The 6,700-nt window shown below is 42.3% G+C and overlaps 1 protein-coding gene across 1 annotated transcript in view; it reads right to left on the bottom strand.

The window, feature by feature from the left end:
- The window catches only part of LOC122375237, a gene marked incomplete at its 3' end in the record, with an annotated part of 9,381 nt that extends 3,184 nt beyond the window's left edge, over window positions 1-6,197 (bottom strand). The window contains exon 1 of the mRNA XM_043354507.1: window positions 6,116-6,197. The remainder of the gene's footprint in view (window positions 1-6,115) is intronic.
- Between the last annotated feature and the right edge of the window lie 503 nt (window positions 6,198-6,700).

Raw genomic sequence — 6,700 nt, 5'->3', positions numbered from 1 at the left:
ACTCGCTTTATGAAACGAGGCCCAGGTCACTTCAAGTGGCCTCACCACATAACAAGTTTCAACGTGTGCCATAGCTACACCGATTGACTGGTCACTTTGAAACTTTCAGCGATTGATATGAGTAACAGTATGTACATTGTACAATATGTATATCTTGGAATTTTGATATCGGTGACCTAAGGTCAGGTCAATTTTGCGACCTTGCCATTATAAGTCAACGAGAGAAAATTGATAGGCGCCTTTTTCGGAAAAAAGTCATTATAAACACTCTCACTCATTATAAACACAACAGTGACTTACAAGAAAGTTTGATATATATGTATTGAACATGACTATAAGCATCCGTGACCCCTGTTTATGTCCCTGAGGTCATCTCATGTCACGAATGGTATCTTACAGTCTTCGCGAATAACTTTTGATAGAGGCATGCTAGAGCAATGAAAACGCCTTAGATGTGTTCAGCTCGACGATACGGATCGACTGATACGAAAATGACCCTTTCCGGTCAGGTCATGCCCTTGAACTGAGGTCGTGCAAGACTTAAGTCAAAGGCTATTGCAGAAAAACTTTCCGCAAAAATCATGTATTTTGGCAGTTTTTGCCCCTGCAGGCAAAACTTAAGGTGGACTTAAGGTGAAATCTGAGTGAATTACTCAGAAGAGCGTTAATAGGGCTATCAAATGCGATTTTCTGCGGCGCTGTAGCTTCGATTCCCGAGTTATGCGTAGACTTCTTGAAAGTTTTCGACATTCGACCTAAAAATCGGCGAAATTCTGCCTTCAATGACCTGTGACCTGACCAAAAAAGTGACCGAAGTAATTTCGTCATTATTTTTTACGCTCTTTCGAGCGCCGCCTTCTGTGTATCGCTACGTGGCCCAGGAGCCGAGTAGGGTGCTCGGGGGTGCTCACCCCCCCCCCCAGCTTGGCATATTCAGAATCCCCGGCGCTAGAAACACTTAATTTGAGATCACTACACATACGCCAGCTTTTGCCGTTGACTTGACCTCTAGCCTTGAAAATCCACCTGAGGAATTTAGGTGTTTTCGAATCGTTTCCTAAAGCCTTTCCTTTAACCCGCGCACCGACGGGGGTTTGCGCCAACTTCGCACCGACGGGGGGGGGGCGGATGACCGCCCCCCCCCCCCCCGAGATCTTGAGAACGAAGCAAGATAGCGACAAGCGGTAAACGGCATCGGATACGCACGGTCAAGATCTACAATTTTTACAAAGGTCATTTTCAGGTCAGGTCAAAGATGACGTCACAGGGGTCGAAAAAGTCAAAATGGCGGCGCTAGATATGGAGAGAGTTTTTCTCGAATAACTTTCGAATTAGTCAAGATAGGAGCAAACTAAGGGCATCATCGTGATCCTCTCGTCAATCCGCATCGAATGATATATATTTTGACCTCGAAAGGTCAAGGTCAAAGGTTGACTTCAGGTCACGTGACCTCGAGGTCATCATGTACAGGGTGATCCAAAAAATTTGGAACCCCTAACTTAAAATGTCTGTAAGTCCGAAAGTATTCACTTTATTGACAAATTGCGAACACCATTAGAAAGAGCATTATATCTTCCATAAAATCACGTCAAATTGGTGCATGTATGTTGTACAGCATTGGCACACTATTAGCTTTTGGAATGAGCGTCAGAAAACTGAGTGAAACGAAATTGCCAAATGTTTACAATGCGCTGAAATCCGTTAGCATTCTATCTGTTGTCTTTTTGCGAATAATACCACATCCAAATTCAATTTTATTTCATTAAATTTTACACAGAAGCACATAGTAGAACAGATAGGTACACGCGTCCTAGCTTCCGCTGTTCATCACAGCATGTGCTCAACGCGAGCTCCATGGGCCGTCACGCAGGCCTGCAGTTGCTCGGGGACAGCTCCGACTGCGCGGGCCAGCAGTCTCTGGGACAACTGGTCCCAGCAGGCTGTCAGCCTTTCCTTTCCTTACAATAGCACGTGAATGAGCTATTTTTATTCATGAACCTCCAACAAGCCACATGGTTTTCAGAACAGCAAACCGTCAATCACTGATTTGCGCATAATGTTCAAAACCGTTTCACTGAGTTTCGTGACACAAATTTTATAGGATAATTTTATAATAATATAATTTAATAATAATAAATTTTATAATTTTATAGGGCACTATTTATAATAATAAGTAAGTACAATCAACTTGGTTTTATAGAAAATTGAACGCTCTTTCTAATGGTGTTTGCAATTTATCAATAAATTGAAAATTTTCTGACTTACAGACATTTTAAGTTAGGGGTTCCAATTTTTTTGGATCACTCTGTATATCATTCGATGCGTCTTGACGAGCTGAACACAATGAGACCATCCACGCGTCTGTATCTTGTTCCTTACGGAGTTATTGGCCAAAAACCTTTGGTGACCTTTGATGACGTCACATGACCTCACAGCTGCCGAACAGCAAAACAGACCTCAAGGTAGTGAAGGTTGATCGTATATGAAGTCATGTATGGTATATGGGGCCATTCCGACCCGTTTTAGTGGTAAAAACAGGGAGTTGATTTTTCACCCATTGACTTATAATGGGGAGGTCGCGAAATTGACCTGACCTAAGGTCACCGATATCAAAATTCCGAGATAAACAAATTGTAGCTACTAATGACCTAATAACATCCTGCGACTTTCAAAGGCCTCCGACATCTACTGTAGCTCTGGCACGGTGACAAAGTTGCAAAAAAGTGACTTGAGGTTGGGTCATTCAAAGTGACCTGGTGACCTGACCTTTAAAGGTAGGAGGTTCAAACTTGCACACCATGTGTAAAATTGATAAGGGAATAGTCGTACCAAATTTCGTAGCGCCGCAGTTTTCCCGCTATTTGCGAAAACCCTCAGGGGGGGGCGGATATCCGCCCCCCCCCCCCGTTGGTGCGCGTGTTAAAGTGCCGAAGTTTTTTCCATAGCTCCCTTATTTATGGAGTTAGACAGGGGGCGAAAAACGCCCCTTTCCCGCGCTGAGGTGGTTGGGATTACTACCCCCCCCCCCCTCCCAGTCCGGGCTCGGCCGGTTAAATGCCGTCCTGTGAGAGTGCGAGTAAAGCTTTTAACGACTATTACAAACAGTCATAAGTGCATACCATAAAGGTAAGTATGAACTTCGATTTTCTGGCAGTATGCCATAGTTGCAAATGGATGTGCTTGCCATAAGGGTGCATCTTTCTTTTAGCAGTGCGGCCAATTACTTAAAATTGTAGGGTTTTCCAGATACTTTTTCTTGTCAATCTAATCAAGATATTTTAGGTAGGTTTGGTCGGTAATGCGTAAGATAAAGGGCAATAAAAGTTTCGAAATATTTGTTTTGAATGATGTAGGGCTGCTTTTGAGGCATGGCATATTCCATAGTGCATAGACCACTACTAGTGTATCGTGGTACAGTGGTATGCATAGATAAACGTTTGAGGTGGTCTACGCATAGTGTTTGACTTTCACGATTGATGACTGGCTGTTGGTAACAGAAGGACCACTTCTCCTAACGTTGAAAATCGCCCATACCTACAACTTTGATAAACATCAGGCAATGAAGGTCATGTCTATTCGATTTTTTATAGCCTCCATCGAGAAAACTAAAACACCAACCAGTAACCTTCTATGTTATATCCAACACATTTGTCACAACATCTTTCTTGCATTTTACAATTCATTTCTATGGAAATTCTAAGAAAAAATTCGCATCAACTGTATGCCTAACACTGAAACGTATTTTTTGTTTGAACACTAGCGTGTTAAGTTTAACCCGCGCCCTGATGGGGGGGGCATTTTGGCCCCCCCCCCTGTGGTTTTTCTTAAATAGCGAAAAAACCGCGGCGCGCAGCGCCGCCAAATTTTGGGTACCTTACCGGACATCAATTTGACACCTTCACACAAAATTTCAAGTCACAGGTCACCTCAGGTCAGGAGTTATTGAGGTCAAACTGAGGTCATGTTCGAGTAAAAATGAGCAAAAAACATGACATCTTGAAACGCTCACCAATTCTACAGTTAACAAGCAATTTTAAAGTTCTTTATGTGGTTGTGTAGAGAAAAGACGGCGCTACAAAACTGCTATCTCGGATTTTCGAAATTTTTGGATTTTGACCCCCAAAAATAAAAAAATGATTTTTTTAGAAAAAACTCAATTTCGAAAAATTTCGAAAAAACCGGAATATATGTGATAGTCCCTGCGCTCTTCGATGTACATACCAAATTTTAGATCGATACATCTTTTTTTGGCCAAGTTATAGCGAAAAAACTGTTAAAAATTGATGACGTCAAATTTTTGAACTCAATTTTTAGCAATTCTAGACCTCGTAGCGCAAAACGGAGACCACCATTGAACTCCCCGTGACGAGCTGCATCGAATCGATACCCATTTTATGCAAAAATATCAACTTTGAAATTTGACCTAATTTGACCTGACCTTGACCTGACCTTGACCTGACCTTGACCAAAACGTGACCTAAGCTGGCCCTAAAGTCTGTCTGACCCACATAATCGCATTTGTCATGTAAAATGGACCATAAAACATGTATCACACGACACTTTCATATTGTGACCCCCCAGTGACCTGACCTCTGTGACCTGACCTGGTATCAGTGACCTCAAATAGCAAAATATGTGTTTGAAGAACATTTCCCCATCGATGATTTTCAATGAAATGCATTTTACACGATTTTACAACGCATTTCTTGAAATGCCTGTAAACGGTGAAAATTCGACCTTTGACCTGACCTGTGACGTCATCGGTTTGACCGAGGTCAATGAAATTGGGTCACAAGGTAGTTCCCCGTTGGGGCTATCCAACACCGTTTACCGCTTGTCGCTATGTTGCGTGGTTCTCGAGATCTGAGGGGGGGGGCCAAAATGGCCCCCCCCCCATCAGACCGCGTTGCTCGGCAGACCCCATCTGGGCGCGGGTTAAAAGAAAAACTGCGATAGACCTTCGTAGACAGCAGAGCTAAGACAAAATGTGCTATTGATTTTCAAATAAGTTAAGTTGGAACGAGAAACAATGCCTTTTTTACCGACACCTTCTTATATGCTAATACTTTACTGGAGGGATTTAAATAGATATGGTAGTTTAGTAGTCGTATAATTATATTAGTCGTAGCCCTTAGTAAGCGTTATAGCCCGCGCCCGCTTGGGCCTCTCAGCCAACTTCGGCTGGTGGTGGGGGGGGGGGGCCTTTTTGGCCACACCAGATTATCTCAGAAAGTAAGCAAACTAGGAGGACGCGGTAAAATACAATAGATAGCTCGCTTTTAGATCTTTCAGAATCATTTAGGTTATTTTTTTATCATGTCCCCGCTAAGGTCATTGGAGTTGTATTACGCCGATTTTACCGGCATCGCGTTTGTCGTCGAATGAACTATAAGTTGACCTGAAAAGGTCAACTTAAAAACTTGACCTCAGGTCAAGGTTACGGAAAAGGTCATGTTGCATGCCATTCGATTTGTATTGTTGAGCTGAACACAGTCATGGTGTTTTCAGCGCTCTAGCGTGTTTCAACTTAAGTTGTTGTCAAAAAACTGTTTGAACCGTTTCATGACCTGATGTGACCTCAAGGGCACAAAAGGGGTCACAGGTGCAATCTTCCGGTTCAGTGTGTCATATTCACCTGTGTCCCGATGTTTGGAGTGTTTTCGGCCAATTGAAGATAATTTTAATTTTGATCCATTGAATTAAAATGGAGAAGTCACAAAATTGACCTGACCTTATGTCACCGACATCCAAATTCCGAGATACACAATAAGGTTGGTACTGATTCCTTTCGCAATAGCTTGAGTTTCAAACTTCCGGGATGTATTCTGTAGGAATGACTGATTCACAATTTTTTAGATGCATGGTCACTCAATTTGACCTGATGACCTGACCTTATGTGACCTTGGGTAAAAAAATACACGTAATGCGATATTGATGTATGATAAGTTATACCAAATATTGCAGCGCTGCGCGCCGCGGTTTTCTTTACAGTCGCAATAAGCTGGCAGGTGTGGCAAAAAAAAAAAACGCCTCCCCACTCGGGCGAAGGATAGTGCAGACATTATAAGAGTATATTTTGCGTGGCTCGACGATATCCTGTCACAATTGTACTTACTATAAAGGCGTCAGTCACCAGATGCCGGAGTGATCAGATGAACCTAGCCTAACATGACGGTGTCCAGCTGTATATAAAGACGAACACTGCCCAGTCGGATTATATAGCTCCTCTAAATTCTAATTGAAGAGCAATTTCACAGCCAACTGTAAACAGAATCACATACAAACGTGTCTCATTACGGCTTGTGTCGAAAGTTTGCATCTCACGTATAGCTTATAGCATCACCGAAACGTCGGAAGATGTAACAAAGTTATGCTGCTACTTGCAAAAGTTTTCACAGCGCGTCCGTTAAGTTTTAGGTAAACCAATGATTATGACATGATATTACTGCTTTTTCTGATAATCAGACACAGTTGTGTAACTTGTCAAGGAAGTAGGTAGGCATAACATGTTTTCACTGAACGTATAAGCTAACTATGATTTATATCACCAGGAATGACAGGGTAGAATTTGTGAACGACACATGCAAGGCACAACATGAGAGCTGTCTAAGTTTCAGAACATGCAAATGAGCACTTGAACAACTCTAACACAAAACAAAAATATAAAGATACTGCTACACATAGCGATTGTGATTTGGTA

The sequence above is a fragment of the Amphibalanus amphitrite genome, unplaced genomic scaffold (assembly GCF_019059575.1).
Source record: "Amphibalanus amphitrite isolate SeventyFive unplaced genomic scaffold, NRLGWU_Aamphi_draft 001801F_arrow, whole genome shotgun sequence".
Classification (NCBI taxonomy): domain Eukaryota; kingdom Metazoa; phylum Arthropoda; class Thecostraca; order Balanomorpha; family Balanidae; genus Amphibalanus; species Amphibalanus amphitrite.
The sequence above is the reverse complement of the archived record's forward strand: the minus strand, read 5'-3'. Positions and strand labels throughout refer to the sequence as shown.